Source organism: Anastrepha obliqua, chromosome 5 (genome assembly GCF_027943255.1).
Source record: "Anastrepha obliqua isolate idAnaObli1 chromosome 5, idAnaObli1_1.0, whole genome shotgun sequence".
Lineage (NCBI taxonomy): Eukaryota > Metazoa > Arthropoda > Insecta > Diptera > Tephritidae > Anastrepha > Anastrepha obliqua.
Genome location: NC_072896.1, coordinates 96,811,149 through 96,831,213, shown reverse-complemented (window position 1 = coordinate 96,831,213; position 20,065 = coordinate 96,811,149). Strand labels below are relative to the sequence as shown.

At 37.3% G+C, this 20,065-nt stretch overlaps 1 protein-coding gene across 1 annotated transcript in view; it reads right to left on the bottom strand.

Annotated features, from left to right (window-relative positions):
* LOC129248467 (uncharacterized) overlaps positions 1 to 18,066 on the bottom strand; it is a 148,533-nt gene extending 130,467 nt beyond the window's left edge. The window contains exon 1 of the mRNA XM_054888021.1: positions 17,985 to 18,066. The gene's annotated coding sequence lies outside the window, so the exon portion shown is untranslated. The remainder of the gene's footprint in view (positions 1 to 17,984) is intronic.
* Between the last annotated feature and the right edge of the window lie 1,999 nt (positions 18,067 to 20,065).

Here is a 20,065-nt window from a genome sequence, read left to right as displayed (position 1 = left end):
GAATAACCAAAACACCCGCTACACGCGTAAGTTGGCGGCGAAGTATACCGCATGCCAAGTATTAAATAATGTCCTCAAGTACCACGGGCGACTTTCCCGGAAACCATTTATACACAATTTTATATTTGTAACCCAATTGAAAATCAGTTGCTTTAGGCTCTTTCCTACAGCGCTTTAATATATTTATGCCCTATGGGCAATTCGAATGTATTTACCGCGCCTCAAACTATGTAACATAAAAATGTAACCGGCATACGAAATGAAAGGCTGCGTCAGAATGACCAAAGTTAAGTAGCCCTACAGGCAATAGAGCTCTTTAATTTAATACTTTATATGATTTTGACATAAGCACTCGTACGAAAGTGTTATTGGTTATTTTTGATGTGTCACGAAAATATTGTAATGAAAATATAATAATAATGTTGGCAATGTGTGAAGATGTGAGTGTGTACGTGAAATTCATTTCCTTGTGGTTGATGTTACTGATGATGGCACAGATACTATGCATTACACGTACATACATATAATAGTACAGTAAGTTGTACACAATAAGAATTTCATATTTGCTATTAAGAGATGAAGGCATATGCGTGTACCGTGGAGATAAGTATTGGTAAATATCAAATGTAGGCAGGGAATTCTAGGCCATAATTGGTGTGCTTCTGATGAATTTGAAACCATGACTAGTTCGCGTTAGTTTTCTACCCTACACAGGTGGCTGGTAATTTGGATACGGCATTCTTTTAGAAAATCGAAATTATACAACTCTGAAAGCCTTTTTCGATAGTCTGAAGTAGCACTAAGCTCTATAGATATATTAACAGTAGAGCGCTCGACAATTTTTTGAGATATTTGTAAACCAATTCCAATTTTATTGAAATATAAATATGTTGTGGGCTGCAGTTATCACGTTTCTACTTGGGTGATCCTAAGCCGTAATAGCCATTTTTTCTGTAATAGGTAGGTAGGTGGGGTGGTCCTCCCAATGACACACTCAGACCTTTCATATGTCTATTGTGATACCACTGGAACTTATCCTTACCCTATGGGTTCCTTTTCAAACATCCGATAGCTTTTATAAACGAGGAAAGCTTCGTTAGGTTTATATGCGGTATGTCCGCTACATAAATTAAAAATGCCATGTCAAGTGAGCGGAGACTCCTTGTCGCTAAGCTTTCACACTCACATAAAAGGTGCCTGACTGTTTCCTCTTCTTCTGTATTTAGACAGCTTTTACAGAAATCGAAGTACGGGACACCTTCTAGCGTGGCTGGCTATCAGACAATGACCAGTTAATACCCCTATCTTTTTTCTTATAGCTTCTTTGTCAGATCTTAACAAGCTTTTTGATCGACCGCTGCTCCATTTCGGCCATTGAGAGGATTTGCCAACTTGTATTTACCTTACTGATGGTTTCCCTATCTATAAGTAGTTTAAAAGTGGCTAAAGGCATGGGTATTAGCGTCTTATCCACTTGGAGGTCGTTGTACCAATTCGAGCAAGTTCATCTGCCTTCCAGCAGATGCTATATTCCTGTGGCCTGGCACCCAAATAAGGTTCACTTTGTAGCACTTAGAGACGTCATTTAGAAGTTTAAAACATTCTATGACTGTTTTTGACGAGTGTGTTTTAGCGCTTTTATTGCTGCTTGACTGTCCGGGTATATGAAGACTTCATTTGTGGATAAATAAAAACGAGAGTATTATTACCGTAAGTCCCTCTTTTATGGCATTGACTTCCGTCTGAAATACACTGAAATTATCAGGTAGGCCCCTCCACCTACTTTGTTGTCTAGTAATAGAATCGTATTTTATCTCCATGCTGTTGATGTTCTTCATTAGAGGAAGATTTTTTATAAATAACTTCCTCATTCCCTCATTTCGTACCATTTTCTTCCACATACTCTGGAACTAAGTCACTAAATTCTTCTAGCATGTCTCATTTAATACTGCTTCTATGGGGTTGCTAAATTTTCCGTAGCATATTCGTAGCGGCCGCCGTAGCCGAATGGGTTGGTGCGTGATTACCATTCGAAATTCACAGAGCGAACGTCGGTTCGAATCTCGGTGAAACACCAAAATTAAGAAAAACAATTTTCTAATAGCGGTCGCCCCTCGGCAAAACCTCCGCCCCAATGGCAAACCTCCGAGTGTATTTCAGCCATGAAAAAGCTCCTCATAAAAAATATCTGCCTTTCGGAGTCGGCTAGAAACAGTAGGTCCCTCCATTTATGGAACAACATCAAGACGCACACCACGAATAGGAGGAAGAGCTCGGCCAAACACCCAAAAAGGGTGTACGCGCCAATTATATATATATATATATATTCGATGGGGTCTATCGCCCATATCTGCGAAGCTAAATTATAATCACATGAAGGGAGACGTTGATTCAAGCAAAAAATTTCAAACATTTCTTTATATGGACAAAATGCAGATCGTCAGCAATTACCACTTACTTACCTATATGGCGCTACAATCGTATATCGGTTTTGGCCGAATCCAAAATAGCGCGCCAGCTGTTTCTGTCTTTCGCAATTAGAAATCCTGAGCACTGATAGTTCCTATAGCACTTGATCCTTCCAACGGAGATGTGGTCGTTCTCTTTTTCTTTTCTTTTTCTACCATGTCGTAGATTTGCTGGAGCACTGGAGCGTCTTCGATCATTCGGGTGACAGCCAGCGTAGACGCTATATTTTTAAACGCTTAGATATATCCATGTCCTTTATAAAGCTCATACAGTTCGCTGTTTCAGCGTACACGATATGTTACTCCACACGAACGCGAGGGCGACCAAAGATCTTATGAAGAATTTTTCTATTGAAGGCTCCCAAATCTTTCTGATCTGCTGTTGACATCATTCATTCCTCTGCATTTTATAGGAGGACGGGAGGAAGAGCATTTTGTAGAGTGTCAGTTTGGTCCTTGCGAGGGAATCTACTTCTCAATTGCCTAATGGACTCAAATTAACACCTGTTGGCAAGAGTTATTCTCCGTTTAATCTCTAGGCTGATGCTGGTTCAAAGCTAGAAAAAGTCCTTTACAGCTTGACATATTGCCCAAGACGTTAAGACTATTTGTGTGTTCACAGAAAGTACTTTGTTTTGCCGCTCAATCACCGCAAGACCCAGCTCGTGCTCATCTCTGACTTTAAACTGTAGTTTCCGAAGCATGCAATGCGGTTGGTTTCGGCGATAATTTCGATGTCATCGGCATATGCTAGTGGCTTAGAACTCTTGTGCAAGATGGTACCAGTGCGGTTTAGCTCGGCGGCGTGAAATACGTCTTCCAGTAAGAGGTTGAAAAAGTCACAGGATAGATAATTACCTTGCCTGAAAACTCGTTTGGTATCGAGCGACTCAGAGAGGTTACTTCCAATTCTGACGGAGCTTGCGATAGCGCTTACACAGCCGTATTAGTGAATTAGTTTTGCGGTTATACCAAACTCGGACATAGCGTCATAGAGGTGATTTCATAGCGTAAAAACTGCAGCAGAACAAAGGCCCTCTGGCAGATCCCCTAAGAGTAGATGGCAGCATGAGTTCATATCCATTGAAAGAAACCATGGGGAAATAAACTACAACCTAACTCAATTCCAGTCAGGGCTCGGGGTACAGATTTGACTATGCTTGTTCACCAAGTTTCCCAATCTGCACGAAGAGGCAGAAGATGCCCATCACGACTTGTCTCAATGCGCACGCTATGCTCCCAAAATCTTTAAAATCTTAAACGGATAAAATATTGTACATTATATGCTAAAATCAACTCGTAACTTTGTGTACATGCTGAACATATTCATAATCGCCTAAGACACGCGGAGTTTTGTAGATGTCCACAATAACTATGACCCTTTGAGCTTACCAACGCGTGACGTAATACCTTTTTGGCAGTTCCCCGGTGAGAGCAGTAGATTGTGGACAGGCTGTGAGTATACAAGTCGTGCATACTGCTATGCTGGTAAAGCAGCACTCATGAGAGCTTTCTCTTCATGGGCGTAATCCAAAAAAAAGGTAATTTCTATCTGTAGCATTGAAGGTTGCTTTAAAATCGACGAAAAGATGGATTTAGCGATTTTTAAAAATCTGTTGTATGGTGGACTTCCCATTAGCACTTTTTCCACTATTTGTTCATTCATGTCCAGGGTTTCAAACATATCCGGGGTACCGAGTGGTAGCCAGGGCCCACACATGCGGATACTACGCCCGCATTTTCGAAATGTTTGGTGGAAGTCTTAAAGTCTAAAGTCCATAGCTTTTATGATTCCTACGGAAAAACGGTAACAATTTTTTTTTAGTGGAGCCCCACATAGTAGTTTTAGCAGGGAGTATAAACATGTAATAGGAGTACAGACCCCACTTTCCAGTGGATACGTCAGATGACACATGACTACACTAGAAGTTCTCAAGGCGACGAAATAAAAGTAGCAACCCTCGTAGTGTTTATATCACTTCAATTTTATGCCTACCATTTTCCTAATAAAATAGTACGAGTGGTATGGCACTGCTTTTGAAATTTATGCAACTGTTTTCACTGTAACTGTTATTTTTGTTTATATTTCGATTTTATGTTTATTTTATTTTACAACTACATACACATGTACATACATACATATATACATATGTACATGAAAATGTAGTTTGCTGCAAGCGTAGGCGTATCTGGCGACAACTCAAATATACTTGTCTTTATTTTTATTTTTTATTTTTATTTGTTTTTTTTTTTTATTTGTAGGCACTTTTACATCGCTTTAAGCTTCGATAAATGTGTCCTCAATATTCGCAATTACTTGTACATATGTATGTGAATATCCTATATTTATATTTTACATGCACATTTCCATTTCCATTTGTGTGTGTGCCTATTAATGTGCCATTCACGCAAATGAATACTAAGTAGCTCATATAATCAGCTTTGAAAGCACTCAATGTTCCATTTAGTTGTAGGGAATATGCAATTCAATGATATTTAACACACATTCATACACACATACATATGTACATGGGTATTCCTATTAAATGAAAATCTTTATTCACACATTTTTTCTGTGTCACACCATTTTTGTGTTTTTTTTTTACTTGAACACACAAATGTGTACATGTATATGTATTGTAAATGCTAATGATTGCTTCCATTCATTTGCCTATCCCTCGGACACTCAAATCTATTCCTTTGTGCAGCAGCTGGCTTAAATGAAGCATGGACAATTTAAAGCTTTTAATTCTGTTTTAATTTATAAGTACATTTTTCAATCAACACATTCGCTTTGTTACAACTGTTTTAGCAAAAAAATTCAGCACTGCCAGTGTCAGTGTCTATGGCAGAAAGGGAGAGCGAGCGAAAGAGAGTGAGTGTTTGATAGAGTTAAGAAAAAATACACTTATTCCTTTAAAATTTTTTTATTCACTGTGAAACTCCATTTGTTTAGCCTTTGCAAAACCACAGGCGACCCCAATAAACGATAGCATTTTTTGCTTCTCTGCCTGCCTGGTTGCTGCTTCACCTTTTATAACCCTGTTCGTTGCCTTTATTTTCTCGTTAGCTTTTGTCTCTCTTTTGTGGCAGCTACAATTTACGCTTCACAACAATGCATTGCATCGTTACACTGTGGAAAATTTCATCATATGAGTGCGCATATATTCGTATATTTATTTCGTTAAAACTTTCTGCAACACCGGCTGCTATACGTGCATGCAACAAAAGTGGCTACAATTTTAACACACAAAAATGGGTAATGAAAATAAATGAAAGTAATCTTTGGTCACAAAAAATTATCCAACTAACGCACTGATGCACAAAAACCAATGGAAAAATCCACAAAAAAATTTTTGCAAAAAAAGAAATGATTGAGCATAAAATACCATACCATGACAACATGGCAACATTTGTAACAAAAACAATGTCCGTAAAATTGATGAAAAATAAATTTTCATTAAATTCGATGTGCAAAAAAAATTTACGTAAATAAATATAAGCACCAAATGCCATGAAATCGCTGCACCAAAAATAAAAATAATATGTACATGCATACCTAAAGGGTGAGTCCAGTGCAAGTTTGTGTTAGTGGCATAGAGTGTGTTGACTATGGTAGTTCTTGACCGGCCGAAAGCTAGCCTGTCGCGTCATGTTATATCTCAACAGAATGAAGTGAGCGGACGTTAGGTTTGAACGAGGTGATAAAACTTTCAAAACTTCTTTCAAAGTGTATTTTTACTTGAAAGTTGTGTTTAAAATGCGAGTACCAAAGCCAGTGTGCTACCAGATATTTTTGAAATAGTTTACTTAAATATACCTTCAAAGAAAATGCCATTCATACAAAACTATGGGAAAAGTCATCCCAGATACTGGAGAATATTTTTAGTTAGGCCATTTCCGATTACTTTGCTCAACCCTCTGCTACTGACGTAGTATATAGCAGACACCAAATACTACAAAATACTATTTTGCTCCGTTCTTTTTTAAGTAGATACTCTCGAATTTTTAGTAGCTTCTTATTAGGTTCTCATGAGTACGTTAGTGTATAAAAGGCAGTTGAAGTGAGTACACGCGTCGGTGTGAGTGAAAAAGTGTCTACAAGTGTCAATCAGTATTGACGTAGGTGTATGAGAAACAATCACCTCAGTATTTTTGTTATATTTTCGTAGTGTCTCCTGAACAAAGTATCAGTGAAATTGTTTCATTACCTTATATTTTTTTAGTTTTGATTTGATGGAGCAGTTAAATACAAATCATAGGATACACTCTTCCAAGCGAACATATTCTGGAACTTCTAAAAGCCGTGACGAGCAGATACAATAGTGGTTGGAGAAAGAAACCGAGCATGAGTTCAGCGATTTTGATGACGAAGGCACTGACCCCAATTTTCAGCCACAAACTGAACTTTTAGAAAACGATGAAGTTTTAAATGATGAATCAGATGAAGAACTTATTGTTTCAAGTCAAGTCAGTTCCATCGCTGAACAACAACGTACTTACAATCAAGGAAAGGATGCTGACCAACCAAAAACCAAGATTACAACCATAGCAAAGGAGGAATCGACGAAATTGACAAAAAATGTGCGATATTTAAGCAGCCGTAAAACTCGTCATTGGCCTATGGCAGTTTTAAATCAAAGGTGTTCAGACAGTGATGATAAAATGAGAAGAAAAACTTTTTTACTCAATCTGGCAGGAGAATTGGCGTTAGATCACATGAAATTTCGAGTGTATAATGAAAGATTGCCAAGAGAACTAAAAATGACGATAAAAATGACATTCGATCTAACTCATCGAGTGGAAGAAAACTTTGCACTATTTGTCCGCCAAAAATAAAAAGAGTAACTAGATATTGTTGCTGCAATTGCTTAAAGCCAATTTGCCTCCAATGCTCTAAGCCACTTTGTGAGACCTGTCAACAAAATTTGTAACTTTTTATTACGCGATTCATTTGATCTCTTTTTACTAGACTGATAAGTTTAAGCTTAATATAGAATGAACTAATGAATGAATGGAATAATGTTTTTTATAAATACATAACTTTTGGTTTAAGTTTAAGTAAATGTACAATAAAACATTTGTTGAAAAAAACAGTATTTGGAATAATTTTCGATGTTTTTGTATAGATATAAGTTTTAAGGTTTAATTGGGAAATGAGAGCAAAGCCTGTTTAACAAAAACTGCCGATTTAAATTGAATAAATATGTTAATAAATAAAAATATAAGTCTTTAAGCAAAAAATTAAAATAGTTTCACCAACTTTACAAGCAGGAACTTGGTAAAGGCAAGTCGTCGGAATGGTGTCTGATATACTACCATGTCAGTGGAGTTGTGAAAATTAAGTCACGTCAGTTGCAGAGGGTTAAATGGCATGATGACCAAAACTTAACTTTTTTGAGATTAAGAATTTTGATTTTAAAGATTATTAAAACTTTTTCTTTTTGTTTTTGCTGTTTGGTTTGGTTCTATGAATTGATGTTCAAAATTTAACCGTTTTTGAGATATTTAATTTTAAAGATTATTAAAAAAACATTTTTTTTTTACTCTTTGGTTTAGTTATATGAAAGCTTAAACTTAACTGTCTTAGAGATATTCAATTTTAAAAATTAATTAAAAAAATTTTTGCTTGCTTACACATCCACTTTTTTTTAAATGTTAAAGATTAATCGAATCCAGTTGGGGACTTCCGATTTCATTGTTCATTGGCTTTACACTGCAATAGTAGGACCAATCCTAACTTACGACGTACTGGTATGGTGGCCGGCTTTAGTAAGTAGGTAAATCAAAAAGACTATGTACAAAGGATGGCCAGTCTTTGTATTTGTGGAGCCCTTAGAACTAAACCTACAGATGCTTTAAATATTATGCCAAACATACTAACCATAGAGCTATTCGGTAGCCAATGGCAATTGGCAAATCAGCGCTTAGATTAAGGGAAATAAACTCATTCCAAACGAGCCATAAGGGTTATTTTAATATAATATAAACGACATTCATTTAAATAAATCCTTTATCACAATGATTCCTTTGAAAGAAGATTGGAATAACAGCCTTTTGAAAATAAAAATGAAATAACTATCGTTACAGATGGCGCAGAATTAAATAATAAAGTAGGTGGAGAAGTCTACTCTGAAAAACTGGAGACAAAGCAATAATCGAGCCTGTACGATCACTGTAGTGTATTTCAAGTGGGAGTCACTGGTATTAAGGATGGGCTTACAGTGATAAATATGAAGGTACTACCCATCAGGAAAGTCGTCATTAATTCAGACAGCCAGGCAGCTATTAAAGCGCTGAGTCCAAAATACACTCCACCATTCATAGAATGTTATAAACTCCTAAATGACTTATCTCAGTATTTCATGTTAATTATTACTGTGGAAGTTGCTATAATACTAAGGAAGAGAAAACTATTAGACACCTCCTTTGTGAGTGTGAAGAATTTGCAAGAACAAGACTCTACATACTCGGTAGTGTACTTTTAGCAGATGTAGTTTATGTAGAGCATCTTAATTAATACTAACGAAGATAAGCGCCTTTACAAAAGCCGCAGGATGGTTTAAAAGAAATCGCTTAGTAAACGGATAAAGTTCCGGTGGTATCCAACGGATCTACTACAGGTCTAAGTATGTGATATTGGCAGCCACTAGACTTACCTACATAGTTCAAGTATCCGATTTGTTCTATTTTTAGTTGAAGGGTATGCCAATTAAGAAAAATCTGCTATAAAATGTTAACTAATTTTTGATAGTTAAAAATAGTTTCTTTAAAAAATTTTTGAATGTACGATTTTTCCCTTTCTACTTCCACTTGTTTTCTACTGCACATCATGAGAAACAGAACAATTTAGTGTAGAAACTGTTCTGAAAATCATTTAAAAAACTAGTATGTCTAAATGATGGTATCTCTGTAAAGCTTGGTAAAATTTACTGAATTTAATCTTTTTAAAAATTGCTGGCATATGCCGATGATACCAATATCAGCAGTCTGTCAAATAAGTCGGTCTGTGGGTAAGTAAGGGCAAGACGAAATACATTCTTAACTTTTCTTCATACTGGTCTGACTCCTTATTATATCTGAAGGGCTTGTTCAAGAATAGAGAATGTAGCTGACCTTTTGACAAAACATCTAACCCAAATAAGGTTCTCCTTAGTCCAGCGACAGATATAGGTATATACTTATAGTGAAAGTGCTCTGAATTGTCATTCTTTGCCCATTAGTTGCAAATAGTTATTTTTATTATTGGGCCATAGTGCAGTGCAATCTCTATTGTGGCATCTTGTGCTAACCTGGAAGCCTATAGTTGAAGGCTTCTGACAAAATTGAACAATTACTCAGGCTTCTTGTTCTTTATCAGTAAAAAAATTCGAGTCACTATTGTACTATGGCGCTGCACCGCCCACCACGCAAAAATGGCCGACGCTGAGTTTTGCTAATTTTAGTTTCCTAAAATGCGTATAGTATACAGTGCGAGTTCCTAAGTCTCCTCCTTCGAGGTTCAGGAGGCCAGAATAAAGGATAAACTGCTATTTAAGAACAAGGGATAAACTATTTTGCCCCCTCATTGTCCAGGACTCTCGATCAATGATTGAAATTGCAACAGAGGGGGCCATTAGCAATAGCTGGATTATATAGCAAGAAATTGCCAAGTAGCCGACTCCAGGTTCTTTGCTATTACTTCAATTACAGACAGCATTTACATTTTTTTTGACTATCGCTCTGAGCGACTAGCAGTAATGAAACGTAGCTTGGAGTGGAACAAAACAGTTGATCGTGAGTTTTGGGCCACCTGCTCTACTACTCATCTGTCCAAGTTCAGAGCAGCAGCGACAGCAGAGCAATGGTTTTGTTGATATACAAACACTATCCTCGATCTAGCGACTTATGAGCACTGTCACTTCTCAGTCGTTGATAATTGCCTTTATGTGGGCTTTGGTAAGCCAACTAAAGAGTTATGGTCCGCAAATTTTTCATGTAGCCTTTGATAGTCATATGTTGGTCTCACTGACCCCTGTGATCGAATTTTTCAAGAAACACATAGTTAATACGCTAGGATTGAGTATGAACCAAGCGTCTCTGTTTCTTTCCGCTAAACATGAATAGATAATTGACTCTCGTTCTATTGCGTGAGTCGCAGACGCTCAGTTCGGCAATTCATCAGTCAGTCTGTTAACAAAAGCACCAGAGTTTCTAGTACCCCTGATTGATCAAACGTGTTTTCATTAGCTTAGGATATGATAGAATAAATGGCTGCAGACATGAGGGAGCTCAGCTAGACAAATAATTAAAATTCGTCCATTTTGATACTATAGGAGAAAATACCATACAGGAGGAAAAAACATAAGCAAAAGAACCAAATAGGGAGAAAAAGGAAGAAACTGCTTTGGATTAGGGAATGACGATCAACAGTAGCTAATTATGTTTGGTTTAAAAGCTTCAAGCTACATATAAAATTCGCCAGGTTTGCGATATTTAAACCCGGAATATCTGCAGGTGTAGCCAAAAATATGTTTAAATCTTTACCCGAAGAGAGCAGAGCAGCTAAGAAGCTGCTGAGATGATTCTACCTCATCCTCCAGACAATTTCTGTAAAAAGGAGTTCAAGCAATCCCAAGTCTTACCGAAAAGATACCTAACGGACAATGTCCGGCAAGGATATCCACCAAATGCGAGTGCTTCGGCTTTGTTAGCCTCAGAAGTTCCTTCGAGCACCCCCGATCTAACCGTAGCCAAAAGGATCTCGCGACTTTGCACGTTTGCGCACTAGCCCCTTTTTCCGAAATAGACCACTGATTTTCAGGGACCCAAATCCTCTCATTTTGCGACAAAACCGTCTCCAGGGTCTCCTGTCTAGCCAGCTCATCAGCCCAGCAGTGCCCCTCTATGCCGCTGTGGCCGGGAACCCAGATGAGCCTAATATCGAATTATTTGGATGCAGTCGGAGAGAAGTCAGGCATTCCCCGACTAAATTCGAGAAGGTAATAATATGCTACATACTAGACAAGTTAGGAGTAGAATGCCCACTTGATGAAAAAAATTTCACTTTATACATTCCCCATCAAGTCTGAGCACGGATCCAGCGGCCACCTTAGCTTATGTCGTATGAATAGGAAAAGATCACACAATCTGAAAATATTTCACGCGGTGCTTGCTGCCAATGCAAGAGGTTGAAAAAAGTTCTCTTGCAGGTGAAGAAAGACTTGACCTTTAATTGAAAATCCACAAGACTTCGAACCTAGCAGAGGCACCCACTAGCATCAAATCGTAGTCGTAATATATTGCTGGAGATATTTAATCTCGATATGTAAATATAATTGGCGGATTCAGCGTTTGTTAGGGGTTTCAGCAAACTTTTCCTCGACCTGGAGTTCAATGCGCTTCCCAACGGCACTCAGCGGTTTGCCATTGTCTGCTCAGGACCGTAAGTTATTAGAAAATAGAGACTCTATCAGTTGATTTTTTATGTCCACAGCGTTTAGTGAACCAAGTAATAGGTGAATGGAAGTCACGTATAAATTGTATCGTCCACGGCATTTTTATAAACCGAATAAATTAAAAAAATAAACGTTTATTTGTATCACCCTTTGTTTGGAACAAAAAGATAAAACTATAGGGAGACGAAATGCCAGCGAATAAAATCAGCGCAACCAAGCAACGCTTGCGGCATGCGACCTGTGGGCAAGGGACGAGCAGTACACAACAGAGGAGGTGAGCAGGTGGCTGTAAAATGGCAAACAAGCAAATCAATTTCATTAAATTTGTTGGTCGCTTTTAGTATTTTTAATTTCTACCCTATTGCAACTTCGAAAGGTAGTGGAACGAATGCGCGGGTCATCCACAATGGCATGGGGAGTTACCTCAGTTGCCTCAGGGAGCGTTGTTATACAACAAAGCAGAGCAAACTAACAAAAGTTGCAACTTTTACACCAGTAACAACGGTTATATACATATAAATGAGTGTACGTATAAATGAATGTACATATATAGAAGCAAGTAACTACGATAGCAGAGACAAAAGCAACAACTGCAACAACAATGCTAACATATCTCCAATTAATAAACCATAAAAACAAAAGTAACTCAAAATGACGCAAAAGCGCCAGGGCGTGCGAGGCGGCAGCAGTGAGTGGTTACAGCACAACTGCCACCATATCAATTACTCGCACTTTTAGATAGTCGCCCTCGCCTGCCATGCCCGTGCATCTGCTGCACGTACACTCTGCCACCAGCACTCTCTTTTCTGTTTAATGGTTGGTTGAATTGGCTCAATTGGTATTGCAGTTGCATTGCAACTCAGCGCTGATTGTGTTCATCCAGCTTCACGTAATTCCCTCGGGTAGAGCATCGAACCATCTCCATTTGCGCTAAGTAAAGAGATTCAATGAATTATGGAAATGACTGTGACAGTGACACAGAATAGGTATTCGCTTGCGCGTGTGTGTGCGTTTACATGGATGTTATGACTAATGCATATAGGGGAAAGTTAGGGGTGTTCAGGTAGGTGTGGAAAACTACTTTGATCCCACACCTAACTACTTGAATCCCACAAAGAGTGACTGTTTGGTGCGGTTAATGGGCCGGCGGCATCATTGGGCCGTATCTTTTCCAAAATGAGGCCGGTCAGGCAGTTACTGTGAATAGTTTTCGCTATCGTGAGATGATAACGAATTTTTATGGCCCGAATTAGAAGATATGGATGTGGACAATATGTGGTTTCAACAAGACGGTGCCACTTGTCACACAGCTAACGAAACAATGGCTCTTTTGCGCGAAAAATTTGATGGCCGAATAATCTCACGTCGCGGCGATGACAATTGACCACCAAGATCATGTGATTTGACACCGTTGGATTTCTTTCCTTGGGGTTATTTGAAAAAAAAGGTGTACGTCGATAAGCGATCAACAATTCAAGAGCTAAAGGATGAGATAATTCGGCACATTAACGGCATAGAACCTCAATTATGCCTCAGCGTCATCGAAAATTTTTGGACCATCGGATGGGGGTGTGCCGACTAGGCCGCGGCGACCATTTGGCCGATATTTTGTCCTGTGCGTAATTGAGCCATACCAATATTATCATAATAAGGAGAAATTACAACAATTTCTTAAAAAAATTGTATTTTATTCAAAATCAGCATCGCCCCTTGAAACTCAACCACCCTTTATTATTTATTTCAATAGTCATACTATTGTGTATGGGAATAAGAGTCCACCCTCTCTTCAGCATGTTTCATGTCAAAGCGATTGACTGAGTTTTTGACGTGATAACGTCTTATAATTCGATTTAGCCGGCTGCACGCCCGAAAAAATGTGTCGTTATCTTGCTCATTCGTCGTTATCTTGCTCAATCGCTGTTACCTTAATCGAACGAACGATAAAGAGTACAATCGGCCCCCGCGTTCGGCAAAGTTCGACATCTGGATCTCTCCTACTTGATCATATATATGTAATATATGTATATGCACATATTTGTATTGGCATATGCCTTCTTCCTGTGTGCATGGTAATGAACCATTTCTCTGTTGAGAATACGACGATGATAGGAAAAGTAGGAAATGAAAGGGGATGTTTCGAGTGTAAAGTGTCTTGAAAAAGGCAAATCGATGATGTTGCCTCTTAGTGTTGTTGACTTATTAACGTCTGATGCACAATCGAAATTGAACATATCTTTCATGAATTTGATAAATGTCTCGTCATTTTTCACGTTTTTGTTAATGTAACTTGACCTATTCCATTGCGATTCCATTTACCTCCTCCTCTATATCCATACAAAATATCTATCAAACAAATAAAATTAAAATTTTGTTTTGAAAATTGCAACCATTACATCAGTATTTTCTTATGACGTTGTCACGTTAAACTATCGTCAGTAAACCAACTTCTTACAACACAACCTCATTTTTATATCTAAATATTACGTACGTACCAAGGAACTTTAACGATTCCCCGAATTGCTTTGTTTTGGAAAAACTGTATAACATCAATTTTGGTCTTTATTGTACATCCCAATAATTGAAGACCGTAGGGAGGAGCTTGTATTGAGTTGGTCTATTAGTATACATATAGTATGCTTGGATTGGGCAGAGCAAAGTAATATTTGCTTAAACGATGTTATGACGCTGCAGAGGCTCATAGACTGTGTTGTACTGATCAAACGTAAATCAGAAATTTCTTTAATTTCAAATGAAACTTATCACTTTAAGATTTATTTCATTAATATAATAAAAACAAATAAGCCTGGACTGCTAACTGTAAAAATGCTCATTTAACTTGTATGAAAGAACACCTACTTGTGACAACCTCGAAACTTGCACCAAGCCCGGTTTTCATTACGTGCAAGAATCGAGTTTCTACTGTAGAAGATTCGTGGTCTCTAGCTGCTTCTAAGAGGTGATCCACACGTTCTATGCCGGTCCACTGTCTTATATTCCACAACAAGAAAACTACCCGGTACCTGATCTTCGAGGAGTTGCTTCGCTTGGCCAAGAGCGGTACATTTCCGAACATTGTGTTTTCTGACGAGAAAAATTTTTCAAACTGAGCAATTCGTAAACTCCCAAAGCGATAGGGTTTATATGAAAGTTTGAGAATTTAAATTTGATTAGGCACCAGGAGGTAGCACCCGCCACAGGTAATGGTTTGGGCCCCTGCAACCGCAGATGGCTGCTCTCCAATCGTTTTCATTGCGCCTGACGTCAAGGTAAATGCAAAATATTATCGGGAAAGTAATCTGGAGGTTGCTTTGAAGTTGGGGGCAGACAAACAGACCATGGACATTTCAACAGGACTCGGCACCGTCTCACAAAGCTTGAGTGAACCGAATGACTAAAAAACACCGTTCTGAACTTCATAACGTCCACACAATGGCCCTCAAATTCAGCACACGCCAATCCGATGGATTATTTTCTTTGGACCATTTTGGAGAGCGAGGTCCGAATTAGAAGATTCACCAGTCTCCAGACGCTAAAAAAAACCTTTGTTCGCGAGTGGGCCAAAATACCTGCAAATCACATTCGGGCAGTTCGCGATTCGTCTCTGGATCGTCTCGAGGCCATAGTCAAAGCAAAAGGTGGTCATATCGAGGAAAAGTAAATTGATTCTTAATTTTGTATTATTTTCACACATTCTTTACTTTGAATTGAATAAAAGTAATTTTTCAAACAAAATTTATGGTATTTTTAAATGGTTACACTTCGAGTCCGGGCCCTGTATTACAAGTCCGACGTAAGTCGTTCAAATTTTAAAATGGCCAACGTAAAATCGAAAAGTTGAGAGCTAAGAACGACAAACTGAGTTCTAAAAGATTTTAGGAGCCGCTAACTATAGCCGATCGTGTTAAGCGCCAATAAATACATCGGGAACCAGTCGCATAGCGTAGAAAAAAAGGAAAAACAAAAAGATACAAAACAAAATACCTGTGTTATTAGTTATGTGTTCATTTTTGCGTACTCTCTCGGTGTATAGCATTAAATGCTTCAAATTGCTCTGAATTGACATTAAAGTATGCAAATTCAATTGCTAAAGTTTTGCTATGATTCCATTAAACAGATTGAGGAGGAGCACCCTGTATAAAAACTGGGAATTCCCGTGGTATTTTCACACTAACTGTGTGTATAATTCCCACAAGCGGCTGTCTACGTCATTGGTTTGCGGTGGCGTAAAGTATATAAATTTTTGCTTAATTTTAGGCGCTTAGCTTCTGCATGTAAAATTTTGGCAGAAGTAAGATAAAAATACAACGATAAGGATGAAAACAACGTTAGAGCCCTTTTTTATATTCCTTGATAAATTATGCATGTAGATGACTTTTTCAATTGAAAATAAAAACCTATTTAAGAAAAACATCCTAATGCATGTTATGGACAATATATTCATCCTAGTCGGAACATAGGGCGGGCAAGAGCATATATTTATTTTATAACGACGGTCTATTTCCATTTTTTTTTTTACTTCTAACCAAATTTGGGATTGCAAACTTAAGTCTTAGGTCGGACATGCAGATATACCTACCTATGTATGTATAAAAGATGTTCAATTGAAAACAACCAAAACAATCCCAAATGAAGCAATAAACATAAATAAGCGAAAAGCTGGTATATGTTTGAAATTCCAATAACAAAAAAAGGGAGTTGTTAAGTTCATTTGAAATTCAGTAAATCGTTTGTAGTGAAATATTTAGCTACTTCGTCTTGAATGCGGTAGAATGTTTCGCTTTCTGTTAACATAACGAAAAGAATTCGCAAACGAATATGAAATGTGGGCGCGTAAAAGCCCAACGGGCGTTATGCTCCCACATGCGCTTGTGAGGAAACGAATGATTGTCTGCACCACAGATATAAATAGTATGCGCTCATAAATTTCGAGCGGAACTGCAACGAAATTGAATTTTATTTACAGCACAGCGGCACAGCAGCCGCTCAACTTTTCCGCACCAAGAAGCGTCATTGGCGCGATTTAACGAAGCGTATACGTATCCTAACGTAGTAATCCGAAGTAGCGGGAAGTGAGCGTTTGCCAGCGATTCAAACAAAGCATGGTTATGGTGCGTTGCGAGCTGAGATTCATTGCCAACTCACAGCTCATTCGCCGCTATTCGTGTGCACTCGCCTTCACGTTGTTTTGCTGCTGCTGCTGCTGCTACTACTGATGGTGCTTTTTGCTGCTGTTGTTGTGTTTTTTTGTTGTGTTTTGTTTCTTTCATTGCGCTGATTCCACCACTGTGCTTTCTTCATATTTCATTTCTCATCTCCATCACTTTTTTTTGCATTTCATTCAACAAGCACGGACGCTATTCCCAAGCAGTGGCAACGTTGCGCGGCAGAGGCAGCGGCAGCGGCAGCGCGCATGATAGCAAAGTCACGTGATACACGTTACCATTTTCGTTTATTATTTGTTTTGGGCGAAAACTGCTTTGATTGTGCAATGATGCATGGCTGCAAGGATGCGCGTAGGAAGTAAAGGGTAACTGTTTGTTTGTATTGCTTAAGAGCTCAGGTTGTAGCAGAGTTAGTAAATTGTTTTTGCGCGCATATGAACGCTGATGGTCTCCAGTGGAGGCGACGGGAAGCAAAAAATAATAATAAAGGAGAATGACGGAGCAAAGTTTTAATGCTATTTTTAGAAGTTTCAAAAGTGGGTTTTTATATTTTGCGTTCGGTTGAAGAAATTTCATTTGATATGAATTTATATTTGTAATAAGTTCAGATTTCCTTTTACATCATACGATACGTGCGGCAAAATCAACTTTTTATGTTATGAAGGAAAATTTTCACATACAACTAAAACAATAGACTACATAATCAAGTCAACAATTGATCTAATAATAGATCTTCTAAAGGGTGGTTAAGTTTGACCGGCCAGTGTTCATTTTGAATAAAATAGCATTTTTTTAGGAAATTATTGTCATTTATCTTTATTATGATAATAGTGGTATGGCTCAATTACGTATCAAATATTTTTTTTCTCAATTTAACTTTCTTATGACTTTAAAGCTTTAAAGAATTCAATACTTACGTTCACTCCTTGATGTTAGTATGGACATCAAACATAAGGGGATTAACCCCGCTTTTTAGAGAAACATGTCTTTTCTTTCCAACTTCTTTTTTCACCTGCAACAAAAAAAGAATTTGTTCAACTTTACTCCAGTGAAATAAAATAAACGCAATCGATACGATAAAAAATGCAATCCTGTAAAAACGTAAATTTCTTGCCAAAAAAACCTTGACATGTGAATAGCTATAGAAGTACGCAGAATTTATTTTAAATATCGGTGTTTGCAAAAAAAAAAAATGTAAATTTAAACAAAAAAATTGTTCGGAAATTGTTAAAAAAAACTATGAAATACATCAGCAAAAAAAATATCACCACTTTCATATTAACTATAATTTTGAATAATAAAAACGCTTTTGTAGGACATTTGGCTTAGCTCCTCTACAAAAGGGGAGACCTACATTTTATAGTAGTAGTCTTTTTTAAAAAGAAAATAAGATGCGATCGTTTTAAAGTTTTTACATGTTTTTATTGGTATTTTGAAGTATATATATTAAAAAAATTTTTTTTAGTTAATTTTATATTAATTTGTTTGAAATTTTTGACGTCAAAATGGAGTCCTTAAGAAAAAGATGAGTTGGTTCGGCGAAACACGCAGCCTTCCAAAGTCATCTGGAATAAAAAATTCAAAGAGATTATTATTCTGTAGACTTTATTTTAGGTCCCGAACCTAAAATATACATGAAAATATAAAAATAAAAACAAAATGGCGGACTTGTGAAAAAAGTTCTCAAAATCTAATTTTTTTCTTCATAAATTGTTTAAATTAAATAGTTTATTATTAAAAAATCTAGATATGTGTGTCTAGAATAACAAGTTAAATTTTTAGCCAAATCGGTTCAATAGTTTTGAGTCTGTGATTCTCCGAAATTTCGAAATTATGGTTTTGAGAAAAACGTCTATCTAGGTCGAATTCGCTTTCATACACACTACGGTGCGCTCTCTTATTTTAGCTATAACTTTAAAAATAATTAAAATTTCTGTCTGAAATTTTTATAGTATATTTTTAAGATTTTTTTCTTCCGAAAAATGCAAAAACAAAAAATCGATTCTTTGAACCCGTCACCCGGCCTTATGGCACTTCCGAGCGCCAGATATTTTTTATGAGGATCTTCTTCACGGCAGAAGTACACGCCGATGTTTGCCATTATCTGCCAAGGGGCGACTTCGAATTTTTTTTATTAATTAATTATGGTACTTCACGGCAGGGGTCTCGAGCCCGGGCATTACTGAGTGTTACTCACTCATCAAGCCATTCGGCTACGATGGCCGCCGTATAATTGTGAATACGGGCTTAAAACTTCAAGTCAATCTGTCAAGACTTGTTCAAATTTTGTGTCCAGCCGATTAGAAAAATGTAGATTCGTGAAAATTCCTTTGACATAGCAGGCATCGGACTAAGAGAAGCTCTGAGGAGAATTCGAAGCAGAAGTATTTAGAACTTAAATTTAAGACATTTTCTTCACCTGGTGGCTTGAGTACGTACTTTCTAAGTTCACGGCATATTTTAAGGTACTTGACCACCTTGGAAAGCTAAAAAGTACAACATATTCAATAATTTTTTTTTCATGTTCTGTATAATATATTAAAATACATTTTTTTTTTTAATTTTTATTTAGAGCTTATATAATACAAAAAAAATTGATTTATTAAAATTTCTTTTTTTAACATATATCCAGGAGGCGCCAAAGTCGAGGCCTGAAGAAAATCATGTCTTGCGGCGGACAGTTAATCTTAGAAATGGTAATTCTAAAACAAAAGAGAGAAACAAAATTTTCAAAAGGAAGGTTCCTTGCGTGAGAATTTACCACAAACTGACAAAAAAAAATAATAAAAAAATGGCGGATATTTGAAAAAAAGTTAAGAAAACACCCCTGTTTTTCACAATGTTATGCTTAAAAAGCAATACTTTATTAACTTTTTTTTTGCAAAATGTGGTAAATTGGCATACAAAACATCTTAACAAATAAAACAAGACCAAAATCATTAAAATCGGCTAAGCAGTTTCGGAGATAAAGTGTCCGCCATTCGAAAAAAAGTAATTT